Here is a 15,299-nt window from a genome sequence, read left to right on the forward strand (position 1 = left end):
GTTTTCAGACTTGATGGAACTTGCTGTGCAAGTAGGAATGTCAGATTTTTAACAGAAGCTTTTCAAGGTACAAAATGAGCAAGTACTTTGAGGCATAGCTGAAGCACCAGCATTTAGGAAAAGCTATTACAAATCTTTGATTAAAAAATGAATTTTAACTTTATTTTCTCCTTATTTCTAACTTCCACCTAGGATCAGAAGTAAGAAAGCAGAATTACCGATAAGGACTAGGCAACTTAATTTTTTTAATTTCTCTAAAATAACAGTTCAATAAAAATATTATGATGTTAAACTTGACCTTGTAACTATTTAAGATTGAATTCTGGAGCAATGATTGCTAAATATATTTTTTTCAAAATCTGAAAGAAGGTGTATTCAATAGTGGTTATATCTATACCTCACACCTACATTGAAGATTATCTGTTATTGCTGTAACTATGTATAAGCAAAAGGCAAAATATTCCATACAGGACAATATATTTTTGTATCTTCAAGTGCATTAGCTCATAAAAAAAAAATAAAATTACTGGGAGCGAAAAAGAATTGCTAAGAAAGTCACAATGGATCTCAGGATCTTTTTTTTTTCCCCACGGGATCATTGGCAGCTAAAGCAAACTATAAGATCAGATGAATAGTGCAGGTCTTTCCAAAAGATTTGTCTTAACAAAAATATAAGTTATTGAGTTTACTAGAGGGAAATGCAAGCAAAATGTACTGAAGTGCTAAGTAAGGAAACAAAAAAGGGTGAATTTATAGGTTATTATTCTATTTCTGGTTATCAGCAATGGCTGATAGCAGTTGATGTTCATATCTGTAACAACAGAACATTTATATCCATGGTCAAAAGGTATTTAATGTTCATGGGAGTGGATCCTACCATGGTCTCTCAAAAACAATGTATGCAAAAGGCTTGGACAATGTTTGTGCAGGATCTGAACAGAAAGACATAGATGTGGATGACAGCAAAGTCTCAGGAGGCTTGCTAGCTCTATGCTCTTATGAAGAATAAGATCTACTTAGTCTAGTATAGAAATAATGCAAAAAAAAAAATCCAAAATCCACAAAACCAAATCATATTCTATGATTAATAAAACATATTAACAGTTCAAGCTCTTCAGTACCTTTCTTATTTTTGTCTTTCTCCCACATCCCCAAGAGCAGATACTCTCTTGCATATGATGTAGTAATATAACCTTTTGCAAAAATGTTGACCATTTAGTAGAAGAGAGAAATCAAACTGCATTTAAATTAAACTCAGATACCATGGAGAAGAAAAAAACTGACTGAAACAGACAATGAAGAGATGAGTAATTACATTGAGTAATTTAATTTCTGAAGGGTACTGTTGTGTTTTAGGAATCGCTTAAAATCCTTTTAAAAGAGATTTAAGAATTCATCCATCATTTACTTTGATTAACACTCATTACCTCTTTAATTGCTACCATTGAATTGCTGCCGTTAATATTGAACTAAAGCCTATATTAGCATACTTTACATTATTACAGTAAAATCACAATATACACTACTTCAAGAAATGGAGGCATTTAAATTCAGTCTTTAAAAATACTCATATGGTTATACTCATGATTAAAAAAATTGATATATTTACTTTAAAAATATTTTCAAACACACACACCGAAAGGAAAACACAGTCACTCACAAGCTGTTTTGCAAAAAATTGTTACTATTCCATGAGATGCACTTTCACAGTATGCCAGTCTCTTTTCAGTTTTTAGGTATACATATATACCTTATTCAAACTAGTGAAATCAGACATTTAAGTCTTTATCAACTTCGGAATCCATAGTGTCTCATAATCTATTCCTCATTTTTTACATTCTTATCATAAGGAAGTATCCCACAAAAATGGGTAATTTTCACTATGCAGACTCTCAAGCTTTGTCTACACTAGAAACTCAATAACCGTGTGTATGGGTTGCAGTTACAGCCTGCAGTTGTTGAGTTAGACAAAGCAGAAGGTATTTATTGGAGGCAAGAGCTATTTTAACACAATATTCAGAGTATTCTTGAATAGAAATATCCTCTACCATTATTTAATCAGTAAAATCACGCAGGCATTCCAGGTTTTTCTACATAATATTCTATTTTAGTTATAACTTTACAGAGTTTTGAAATAATTTATGTGCCCAATATTACCTGTTACAAAAAGTGTCCTGTTAAATATTGTCATGGCATTATAGTAATGCAAGTGACAAATAAATTTTCAATGTAGTCTGTGTAACTGATTTCAAAATAAGGTATTAACCATGCTTGTCATGGTTAAGCCCTGGCCCAGACAATTTTGGCAGCTAAAACCAAGCAGTTTGACTCCCAGTTCCCATCTCCCCACCCCCAGGAAAAGGAAGATGAGAGAAAAAGACTTGTAGTCTAGAAACTAAAACTACAGTTTTAATGAAATAATAATGATTAAGAAGAGGAATAAGAAAGAATAGATATAATAAAATATATAGAAATATATGAAATCATGCCCCCACCTACTGATGACTATACATCACCACAAATGCTGCAAAGCAGACACAAGGGAAAGAGTCTGAGATTAGGAGGGGGCTGAGCTTAGGAACGAGGTTCGGGAATGCACGGTTCCAGGATCAGGGCAAAAGAGACAGACAGGTGCTCACTGGACATTGGCCATCGGCTGTGGAAGAACAAAGTGAAACCCTCATGATCTTTCAATTTTGTACTGACTATTACATATATGGGATGGAATACTATGTTAGCCGGTTTGGGGTCACCTGTCCTGTCCATCTTTCCCTGCAGGTGCAACCTTTATTCATCAGCTCAAGGATGACCTTGGTTACTATAAGTACAACCAATGACCTTTCTGCATACAAATGCCCCGTGATACCACTTCTAGAGAAGAACCCTGAAAAACACACAGTTAATTTTCATAAAATGAAGTTAGTTAGAAAAGACTTGGCTGAATTTAGAAACTGATCCTGCTTTAACTCAAACCACAGTGTTTTATTTGCATTAACCAAGTTTTGACAGCAGCACTGAAAATCTAGTGGCATAGAAACACTAGGTAACAGTTTTAAATATATGCACAAAAGATAAAGCAAATAAAAAATATGTAGATAAAGAATAACATGATACCTGTAAATCTTAGATACACGGCATTACTTCTCTGCTTTAAGATACAGTTACCCATATACAAAAATGAAATAATTAGATGGCTATAACTTCAGTTACCTGTCTTCTAGCTGTAAGATATACATTCATTCATTTACTCCTGTTTTGCTTTTCCTTTGCTGACAGCAATATATCAGTGGGACACATCTGCAATGATAATAGCGCCATTAGCCAAAAGAAGAGACAGATGGGAGAGGTACAATTATAATTAATAATGAAATAAATACCACCTAGCTTTTCTAATCACTATTCACTATATTAATAAAAGTTTCGAATTAATCTCCAGTTTATAAAACTACCAAATTTTACTCTGAGCTGTCAATATATTGCTAACATTTTCAGTTCATTATACTAATACATAGACTTCTCCAGATTTTTATGGGGGAAAAAAAAAGAGGAAAAAAGAACTGAGGTTTCCAAAAACTGTTCAAATTGTTGTGGCTGATGCTAATCTAGCAGTATTTTTTTGTACTTCTGGATAATTTTTTTCTGAGCCATTTCATGACAGCAAGAGGTTTCTTAGGGTAGAAGAAAACTGCTCTCATAGTCATGTAAACAAACACACAAGTGCTCTCTCTGGTTTTATCATTTCTTTTTTACAAGGTGAGACACATAGAGGAGTTGAGTGCATTATTAACCTTAGCAATGAGGCAAAGAAGAATAAACCAGAAGACTACCGCGGGAAAAATGTCCAAGGAAACAATTAAAGAAATTAAAATATCTTCAGAAAGAAAAGAACACACGTCCTATGAATGAGAAGTTTATTTTTGAAGATAATTGTCTGACAGAAGGCACATGGCAGGAATTTAAAGCTGAGCAACAGCTCAAAGTGTTATGAGATTGGCACTACCCATTATGTGGGATGACACAACACATAGTAGCTTTCAATATATGTTAAAGAAGAGTCCATATGGCAAAATCATTTAAGTGTGAGCCGTTGCTTTTCTGCTGAAATTATTAGACTTTTTTTCTTGTCATTTTTACCATCAGTAATTTTTCTTATGATTTAAGATAATGTGTTCCACATGCTGTCTATTAAAATTATCAGCTCAGAATACTCTAAAGATAGGCAAAACAATGACCTGGATGTTATTGCACACTATGACATACAACTAACTCTTATTGATACAGTATCTAAAAATGAACTGCAGTAGAAGTAGAGGACAATGCACAAAGTTCACAAAAACAGATGGTGTGTATAAATTTTGTAATGTCCATAATAAGTTTTAGAGCTACATCCACAGGAATTCATCATATAGCCAAATAAAATGCTGTTCACATTACCTCTGGATCAAGAACGCTGGTGACTCCTTTTTTTTTGGAACAATTCTCACATTTATCTACATCCCTATCAGTGATTTAGCTGCAGGCACATTAGTAATAATAATGGTATCTGATCTGGTTCTTAGCACAGTGATTTAGGCATGTTAACTTTCCTCTATTGTGCAAACGATTATTCTCCTAAATAATTGCTCACAGCTGGTGATGACTGATTTTAAAGGTATGATTTAAAGTGGAATAATAGACTTGTCATATTCTGAAATCTATATTAATAAACTTCTAAAACATGCAGTAGCTCAGCATCAATAGCTTTCTGTTCTGAAAGAGATGATGTTGTTATATAAACCTAGAAGGGAGGATTTAATAGTAGGGCCTGTTTGTAAGTTGTGCATTCCAGTGTCCTAATCATAAAGTAAGATATCATCTCCAAATCTCTACAAATACAAAAGAGATTCTTCAGATCTGATCCATCTGTTGCAGAACACCCTCTTAAAAACCTAATGTATGAGTACACATTCTACATGAATCTTTTATACTTTAATTTCTATGTACAAAAGTCTGCAGAATGCGCCTGCAGTGGTGAGCAGGCAATTTGTTTGTCTATACATATGAAAAAAACCCACAAGTTGAAAAGCATGACAGCTATTTTACTTTCAAGCTAATTTTTCAGGCTCGTAGTAATCTTGTCTCATTAGGACAGATATTATTGCCTTTGTTCTAGATTACATTTAACTGTGTTTAAACAATTGTGATGACTGTTATTGTTTCCTAAAATTATGTTAGGTTCTAAAATCTGTTCCAAATTCTTTTATGTCACATAACTTGGCATTTACCTACATTTTTTTACTGCTGAAATACCTAAACTATCCAATTATTTCAAGACCTGTTATTGCAACTTCTGCATAAAGATAACAAAAAGCAGCCTTATCCAAATTTCTGACACAGGAGAAACCCACTAGAAGAGCAGAACATCCATGCTAGGACAGAGAACAAGGAGGCATGACAACAAATATAATGACAAAACCCAAAATCAGAAATGAGTGTAGGTTTAAATAGAACTGAATAAAATTACTGCAAAGAAATATTTTGATAACACTGTAATATCTTGAGAACACTGTGATATATAAGATATGTGAAAAAATGGAAAATATTTCTTCACCAAGCACTATTCCATACCAATGAACACAGCACATTATGTGCTTGTGATTTATTGGGTTGGATTTTTTGCACATACTAAGGAAGTTTCAGGTCTTGAAAAGATACCTGAAATAGAAGGTTATCACAAAAAGATAAGACATAAAAGTTAAAGAAACCTGGGATAAGAGTAAGGTCACTGTCATTTGGCAGAGTGGCTCTCAAAAACGTCTTTTCAATATGATCAGATGGAAAAGGTACAGATCAAATGTGCGTGTCTAAGAAAGTAAAAAGAAACAGCCAAGGAATGGATGTACTTAATGTCTTTTGTCTATTTGTCACAAATAAAGAGTCAGGCAACGTTGTTCAATATGGAAGATGATTCTAATAAAATTGGTGAGTGAACCGACTAGAGAAGGTGCCCTGTTAGGCCTGCTGTTTGTAACCAGAGAAGGACTTAAGGGAGATGTGATGGTTGGAGGGTGGCTGAGGCATAGCAATCACAAGATGACAGAATTCTCAGTTCTAGGAGAAGCAAGGTGAGGGGTCAGTAGAATGGCCACCTTGGACTTATGGAGAGAAGACTTTGGTCTGCTCAGAAGGCTGCTCGATCAAGTTCCATGCGAGACAGTCCTTAAGGGCAAAGGAGCTCACAAGGGCTGGATGCACTTTAAGAAGGAATTCCTGGTGTCACAAGAGCAAACTGTCCCCGTGTGCCGGAAAATGAGCCGGCAGGGAAGAAAACTGGCCTGGCTGAGTAAAGAGCTCTGGATGGAAATCAGGAAAAAGGGGAAAATACATGAATTCTGGAAGAAGGGGTGGTCAATTCGTGAGGACCTCAAAGATGAAGCGAGATAATGCAGAGAGAAAATCAGAAGGGCTGAAGACCAAGTAGAACTTAGATTAGCCCATTATGTGAAAGATAATAAAAAAATCCTTCTACAGATATATCAATAACAAAAGAAGAACCAAGGAAAATCTCCATCCTTTACTGGATGGAGGGGTAACAATAGTGAAAAAGGATGAGGATAAAACTGAGGTGCTTAATCCCTTCTTTGCCTTAGTCTTCAATAGTAAAGCAAGGTGTTCCCTGGATACTCAATCTCAAGAGCCAGTAGACAGGGAGGAAGAGTAGAACAAAGCTCCCTTGATCCAAGAGGAAATGGTTAGAGACCTGCTAGGCAAATTAGATATTCATAAGTCTGTAGGGCTGGATGGGATTCATCCAAAGATATTAAGGGTGCTGGCAGAGGTGTTTCGCAAAATCCTTTCCATCATCCTCCAGCAGTCCTGGCTGGCTTGGGGAAGTTCCATCTGACTGGAGGCTGGCAGATGTTACACCCATTTACAAGAAGGGCCAGAGAGGGAATCCAGGAAACTACAGACCTCTCAGTCTGACTTCAGTGCCAGAGGAGGTCATTGAGCAGGTCATCTTCAGTGCCATCTCACAGCACATACAGGAGAACCAAGTGATCAGGCCCACTCAGCATGGGTTTATGAAGGGCAGGTCCTGCCAAACTAACCTGATCACAAGGTGACTGGCTTGATGGATGAGGGAAAGGCTGTGGAGGTAGTGTACCTCAACTTTAGTAAAGCCTTTGACACAATATCTCACAGTATCCTACTTGAGAAACTGGCTACTACTGGCCTGGACAGGCACACCCTCTGCTGGGTTAAAAATTGGCTTGATGGTCAGTCCCAAAGAGTGATGGTAAATGAAGTCAAATTCAGCTGGAGGCTGGTAAGAAGTGGTGTCCCTCAGGGCTCAGTGCTGGGTCCAGTTCTGTTCAATATCTTTATCAACAGCCTGGATGAAGAGACTGAATGCACCCTGAGCAAGTTTGTGGACGACACTAGACTGGGAGGAAGTCTTGATCTGTTGGAGGGTAGGAAGACTCTGCAAAGGGATCTGAACAGGCTGCATCAATGGGATGAGGCCAGTGGGATGAGGTTCAGCTGTTGAGATTTTACAGCTTTCAGAGACATTATGTGATTTAAATGATAATGAGATAACATCCAGCTCTGCCTTGTAGGATCATATAAATTTCCCAAAGAGAAACTGAAGGAGAAAATGAGATAAAAGATAAAAGAAATATTTAACATATCCATTATTCCTTATCCACGGAGGGCATTAACATGAAGAGCATTTCTACCTATAAAGGTCATTACAAATTAATGTCACATGTTTGTTAGGATAGATATTGAAGATGATTTACACATCAAACCAATATCAAATCGTCTCGTTAAACTCAATGAATAGGAATAAGACTTGATGTTCAATTTTTAAAAGAAAGGATTTTTTAATGTTAGAATTAATGACAATTAATTGTGTGTATAATTAAAAGATTTATTTGATTACTCTTTCAATACAGACTTGAAGATCTGAGGAACAAGCTGTAAATATTTCTATTGGCTGCATATTCAGAAATCCTCTAGCTTTCATTGTTTCCTTTGATGACATATTTTATACATGAGCAGAAACAAAATGCACGTGAGATGAAAAGCCAGTCACTTTTATTAGGCATATAAAGTTTTGCTGGTTTGGGTTTGGGTTTTGTTTTTAATCTGAGGAAGTTTTATGATGTCAAAACAAACAATATGTAATAAACAACTATAGAAAAATCAGAGAGATTGAGATTCTTCTCCAAGCACTGAGACTCCATAATGTCTCTGGGCACATTGTTGGTTCATGTTCAGCTTGGTGCCTAGCAAGACCTCAAGGCCTGGTACCTTGCAGCCAAGAAAAGAGCTGAATTTTATTTGACACAAAACTGAAGATGTTTCATTCCCTTGTTTTAAAGTCTTTCTTACACAATTATATCTATATTCCTCCTTGGCAGCCATATGTAGAAATACTTTCAAAGAGAAAATATCAGGACCAGTAAGCAAAAAGTTACTGACCCCCTTCCCAAAGAAACAAACTAAAATAAGTTACTAAAGACAAATTATGCCTCACTTAAAAGTAGCTTGAATGTCACTGACTCATTAACTACGATACAGATATATTGCCCATGAATCATAAAACTATAGCAGCTCAAACCCCAGAGAACAAAAGGGAAATTGTCTTCCTTCCTTTCCATTTGCAAAGGATGAGTATATCTTCCAACTAGCAAAATCCTATAATTGAAATTAATTGTGCATGCCATCATACAAAACATTTACTTGAATAGTAAAAGTTCCAGAGGATCAAGAAAGAGGTCATGAGGGGTATTTAGGCAAGTCCTGGCAATTTATCAATATTTCCCTACATTATAAATGATATCAAGATTATAAATGAAATGAATGATTCATTATAAGTGAAATCAAGCTTACTGAAGGTGGTATCACAGAAGACATTGGTTTCAAAAACTTCAAGAACTTGGTAAAAGTGAACTAAATGAAGTTGGAATATTGATAGTGTCCAGCCAGCGAAGGAGATCCTGGCAGACAGCTAGAGCAGTAATTGTCACACCATCTGTTGTCCAATGTAATATCTTTCAAAAGTTCAGAATTTAACAGACAATCTGTCTTATTCTTACCTCCAAGACTATTATGCAAAGAAATGGACTATCATAAAAAAATTCTAGTACAATATCAGTGCCCCAAACAAGCAACCCTTTATTAGCTCTGTCAAAGAATTTCAGATTACTATACGTGGGATGGGATCATTCTGAGACCTACAGAAGGTGAAGAAAATAACCCACTTGGAAACCTGAAGATTTTCTTGTAAATCAAAGGTTCTAATGATCTTTAGCTGGGATTAGTTCAGAATTGTATCCACCTCTCAGAGCTTTTATCCACCAGAAAAAAACCAAAAACCAATCCAAACCAAAACAACACAAACCCAGGACCTGATAGAAAGTCATAGAGATTTGTAAAAACTTCTACTGTCTTCAGCATTTAAAACTGAAGGAATATGGAGCACGGCAAGTGAAGGCAATGTCTTGATGGCAAAAAAAATCACAATAGAATTTGGTTTATGCATTCATCACGTTTCATAGTAAGACAGTTAAAGATATTTTTCCCTACAGTATGACTGTTTCACAATCTGACATTTCTGATTTGGGATGAAATACTTGGCCTGAATTATAAGAAAACTTGCTTTAATATTCAGTCTTAGTATTCACAACTGTCTTATATCCATTTCTTCAGGTGTCAGCATTGACCTTTGAGTCATCCATATTAATGAAAACTAGAATGATATTGATACATGAATATTCTCTTTTTATTACTTCTGGGCATTTTGCAGTAGATTTTATTTGACCTTATTCTGAATGCTAAAAATCCTCCCAAAACTTTGAATTCTGTGATCTGTCATACTAGCAAACTTACCTTCCCTTACCTTTTTTTTCCTGATTGTATGATCAGAAGGCCTTGAGGTGTGCCTTGCATACCATCTTTCTTTCAGAGACTTTCTCCTTAAATGAAGGCTCTTAGTTTCACCTGAGGTGTAATTTTTTTGTAAATAATCTAACATGAATTTATACTCGATTTTTTGCAATTAATCAACCATGAGCAAAATTGTAGCAAAAACTGTTTCAGCAAAGTCTCTGTGATATTCAGACAAATCATCTTCTTTTACAAAGGCAAATAATTAGTGGGATGAAAGAAAAAAATTCTATTAAAGGTTTTTTTTGCTCAATGCCCTCATAGCAAATAGTATCAGATACTAACATTTATCCATTTGTGTTTCTAAAGGCAGACAAAGGGATTTCTGAGGCAAATATACTATGTGAGGAAAATAAGTGAAGCATCTTCATTCATACAATTTAAAATAATGGCAACACTGTAAAAATAAATATGCAACATTTTCAAATGTTTAAAAAACATGATCCAACATCCAATTTAAACTATCAAATTTAAACTGCTCTAACATAGAGGAGTAGTTGGAACGACACAAAATAAACTATTGTAAATATATTTAAGTTAATGATGCATACACTGGAAATTCAATGTTCGCCTAAAAAGTCATCAAAATAAAAGAAAAGCTTTCATTAACTTCAGTATTTTCTCCAATAATTTCTGTGAAACAGGTAAGAATCACTTAAGTTATTGACTTATGATGTATAATAATTCAGAAATTATCCTTGCTTTATGGTGGTTCACTTTACGTCAACATTATTTTTTAATACACTCATGAATTTAATTAATATAATTTAACTTAAAACATAGAATACATCTCTACCTGGTTTATTAATGGTACTGATTATTTACGTAATTCTATTTCTATTAGCAAAATGAAAAGTTACTGACATTATTCCAAGTTCATATTCTAGTAAAAATTATTAATTTCTAAATACCACCATTACTAATATGATCTCTAGTGCTGTTTTCAGCCTCAAACACAGAACTAAATTAGTACTTACAGATCCTATCAAAATCAAAGTGGAAAAGAAGAAAACCATTATTTTCTAATGAATGCGTCTTTGACAAAGTAGATGTTTTCATAATAGGCAAATTTCTTCTTTTGACAACAGAACATACACAAAATATATTCTTTCTTTTAAAATAAATATTCTATTGAAAATATTTATCAAAGCCATGTTAATGTTTAGTAACTCTTCATAAACATTTTTGATTGATTTTTTAAAAATATTGCTTCACAGAAATAAATAAAACAGTTTAATTTTCCATAGAATCGTAGAATCACTAGGTTGGAAGGGACCCAACTGGGTCATCGAGTTCAACCGTTCTTAACAATCCCTAAACCATGCCCCACAGCATCTCATCCACCTGTCCCTTAAACACCTCCAGGGAAGGTGACTCAACCACTTCCCTGGGCAGCCTCTGCCAGTGCCCAATGACCCTTTCCATGAAAAATTTTTTCCTGATGTCCAGCCTGAACCTCCCCTGGCAGAGCTTGAGACCATTCCCCCTTGTCCTGTCCCCTATCACTTGGGAGAAGAGGCCAGCTCCCTCCTCTCCACAACCTCCTTTGTAAAATGTAATAAGGTCTCCCCTCAGCCTCCTCTTCTCCAGACTGAACAAGCCCAGGTCTCCCAGCTGTTCCTCATAAGACTTGTTCTCCAGCCCTCTCACCAGCTTTGCTGCTTTTCTAAATTTTTTTGAAAATTTTTGAAAATTTTTACAAAGAATGTAAAAACAGATTAACTTCCCACAAAATGCAAATATTATTCTTAAAACTGATCTTTTAGTATAGGAAACTGTTCTCATTTTGGCTATAATAGAATTAATTTTCTTCATGGCAGCTCATATGGTGTGATTTTCATCCAAAACAGTACTGACAGCACACAGTTTACTTTTGCTGAACAGTGTTTGTATAGCATCAAGGACTTCTCTGTTTCTTACTCAGCCCTCACTGTGAATAGATCAAAAGGGCGGCACATATTAGGCTGAGAGATGTTACCACTGAGCAGATGATTTGAACTAACCAACGTGATATTCCATACCATATAATGCCATGCTTAGCAATAAAAGGGAAAACATGGAGTTTTAGGAGATCTAGCCACCTTTTGCTCAAGAACTGGCTGAGCTTCAATCTAACCATGAGAGGTGGTGACAGATTACTTGTGATCACTTGTTTTGTTTTGTTTTGTTTTGTTTTGTTTTGTTTTCTTCTCTTCTCTTCTCTTCTCTTCTCTTCTCTTCTCTTCTCTTCTCTTCTCTTCTCTTCTCTGCTTCTCCATTTATTCTTCACATATTCAACAATTTCTTTATCTTGACCCCAAAGTTTTCTTCCTTTGTTACCTCTTCCTTCATCCCACTGGGAGGAAGAGGAGTGTGTGATCACTATGTGGTACTTAGCTACACACTGAGATTAACCCACAACCGAAATAAAATCTGATATGTTTAAGTTACCTTAGAGGCAAAGGGAGAATATCTATTAGATCTATATGAAATCCTAAATTCAAGGTAATCAAGCCATAAGAAAGAGATTTTGAGGTTGTTCTTACATTTTGTGATTATTCAGTAAAAATATAGATAATAGAAGTTGTATATCCTTTTGACATTACTAGATTAAGAGTTAAATTCAAAACAACAGTTTGTTACAGAATTTCTCAAGATTAACTTCTCTATCTGCCTATATATTTCACTTTTTTTTTCCCAATGCACTTATTGTCTCCTTTAGTTCACATCACTTCTTTTGACATTTAAAGCTTACATGGTGAAAGTTAAAGAGAGTAGAAACCAAGGAAACAGGTTTGAAACCTAAATTGTTTCTTCATGCTTTCAAAGATCCCTATAGGTACAAATCTAGAAACTCCCAATAGAGCAAATCTTCAAAAAAGCACCTCTACTTAAAATTCTACTAAGAGAAATTATGGGAAGTATTATTCCCTTCTTAAAGTTACAGAGGAAAGTGAAACTACTTCAAGGGAAGAGAAAGAAGCACTACACAGGCCATTGATGGAGACAATGAATTATAAATAAACTGTTGAATTTTGTCTAATGAGGTGCTATAAATGAATTATGTTTCCACAGATATGGATGTTCAGAAGAGTTTAGTCTTTATATTTTCCTTCCTTTGACAAAGAGTAATTTTAAGAAAAAAAGCCTTACAAATAAAAATTCATATTTAAACATTTCGGGAAAATGTAAAACTAACTAAAACCACTTTTTTTCCAAGTAGATGAAAATATAACTGAAATATTAAGTGAATCTGAGAGACATGATTTGTAATTTTTTTGAGATGTTCACTGTGAAAATTTATCAAGCTAGTCTAAATGAAAACTGGAAGGAAGAAGAAAAATAGAAAAACAGAGGCATGTGAGATAAACTTCTCAGAAAATGTTAGATGTTAGTTAGATATCCAGTGGTTGTCTTGTTTGCACCATCTTTGAACCTCCGATCACGGACTAGATACGCCATAGAGAAAGCACCCATCTTAAGTGGTTATACGTACACAAAACTAAAGGACAAACCCACAGATTCAGTGACCTTACAAAAAAACTACAAGCGACATGAAACAGAGTGATATATAATAGAAGAAAAAAAGTAAGTATATTGGTCAGAGAGAGAAAGACTAGCACAGAATGTCAGTTTCCAATCTGGAAACATCTCTAAATGTTGTATTTCTACGTGTCAAAGAAAATTTAAGTGAAATGTACTTGCAATTAACATTACCTAAATGAAGATGTCATAAGCCCTTTTGACCTATATTGGATTTTGATTAATATTTTTAAATACATTCTCTAGAATAATTGAGCTTGTCTTGCCTGCCAAAATACAGACATACACACACATAAATTTATATATATTTTGAGATAATATCCACATATTTATTTGATTAACTCTCCTAAAGTTACAATCTTTTTCAGTCTTTCTGGAAAGAAAACTCACTTCAAGCCCTAAACATCTCATGCGCACATCTGACTGTTTTCTGTCAGAGGCCATAGAGAGAGTCAGTTAATATTTTCTATTATTTTGAATTAGAAGACCAACCTAAACACCACCTCTCCATTGCTTGGAAGATATTCAAGTCCAAGGCTTGGACCATTCTGGGGTCATCAGAATGTTGTACGCAACAACATTTATTCTAAGACCTAGGATTTTGGTTGTATTGGTTTGGTTACTCGCTCTAGTATTCGTCTTTTGAATCAAAGGTTTACTACTGCATTTGTAGAAGAAAGAGATTAAGGAGGTACCAAAGACAGAGCTCTATATTCTGTAGAGATTTCTGGTCTAAACATTTACTCCCTGCTTTTCTCACAATGTCTGAAAGTTGAATTGTTAAACAAGATAGTCCTTCCGGATTCACTGTTCCAAATGTTTGATATATAGTAATGGCTTTATCTATTTCACAACTCTCACTCTTGTAAGATATTTTTAATGACTGCAGTATATCAGGCCCTTCTCTCTTGAACTTTGACCCACATATGGAACTAGGCATCCATAATCATGTTCAGTCATTAACAAACTGTAAAGACACATTGAGAAAAATTAGTTCTGCCAGACTTCATTTAGTGTTCTTCACTCTTTACTGTAAGGAAAAATCCAGACTGTTGAATTACAGTTCTTTATGTTAAGTAGATAAATCAGATTGACCGGAATTCTCTGAAAAATATTCCTTCTTACACATGACAAGTTTCAAGCTCGAGCATAGTTTTACGGTTTGGTTATTAACCTCTAAAAAAGAGCTATTTGGAATGGAAATCCTGACAGACTTAAGGCTAGAAGAGCTACTTGGGCCTGCAATATTATGGTTTAAAATTAAAATGATGCTACAAGAGATGCATCAACAGGACATAAACTAACACACAGGCACATCCAGGGCATTAGTCAGAAACACAGAAGTTGTAAATTGATAACATTTATTGAGCTCTGAATTATGAGAAAAAGGAATACTGTTGTTTCCTTGAAACTGCAATTGCAAATTATATAGTCATTATTAAGCAATTAATGTTAATTTATATAAAGTGCTACTGCAAGGACAGAGTATAATAAGCCTTTTTTCATGAATATTTCTTCTGTGCATTTTAAAAGTAACTCCTGTGAGAAATTCTGGCTGCTAAATTAGGTAAATAAATAAAGAGTTTATAAAAGATGACCTCCTAAAATTTTTGAAAAAGAATAATTCAATTAGAACCCTCTGATACAAATAATTTTGAGTTATTGTTTCATTCTGATTTTTTTTTTAGTTTCTAGAAGACTAATCTATTGTAAAATCTAAATATTAACTGGAATCGCATTTTTCATTCATTGAAATGTATACAGTGCTGTGGATTTTACACTTCCCTCTGAAAATACGGTTCAGGTTTGCTACAGTTACACAATTTTCCCCTCATTTACAAACC

This window comes from Cuculus canorus, chromosome 4 (genome assembly GCF_017976375.1).
Source record: "Cuculus canorus isolate bCucCan1 chromosome 4, bCucCan1.pri, whole genome shotgun sequence".
Classification (NCBI taxonomy): domain Eukaryota; kingdom Metazoa; phylum Chordata; class Aves; order Cuculiformes; family Cuculidae; genus Cuculus; species Cuculus canorus.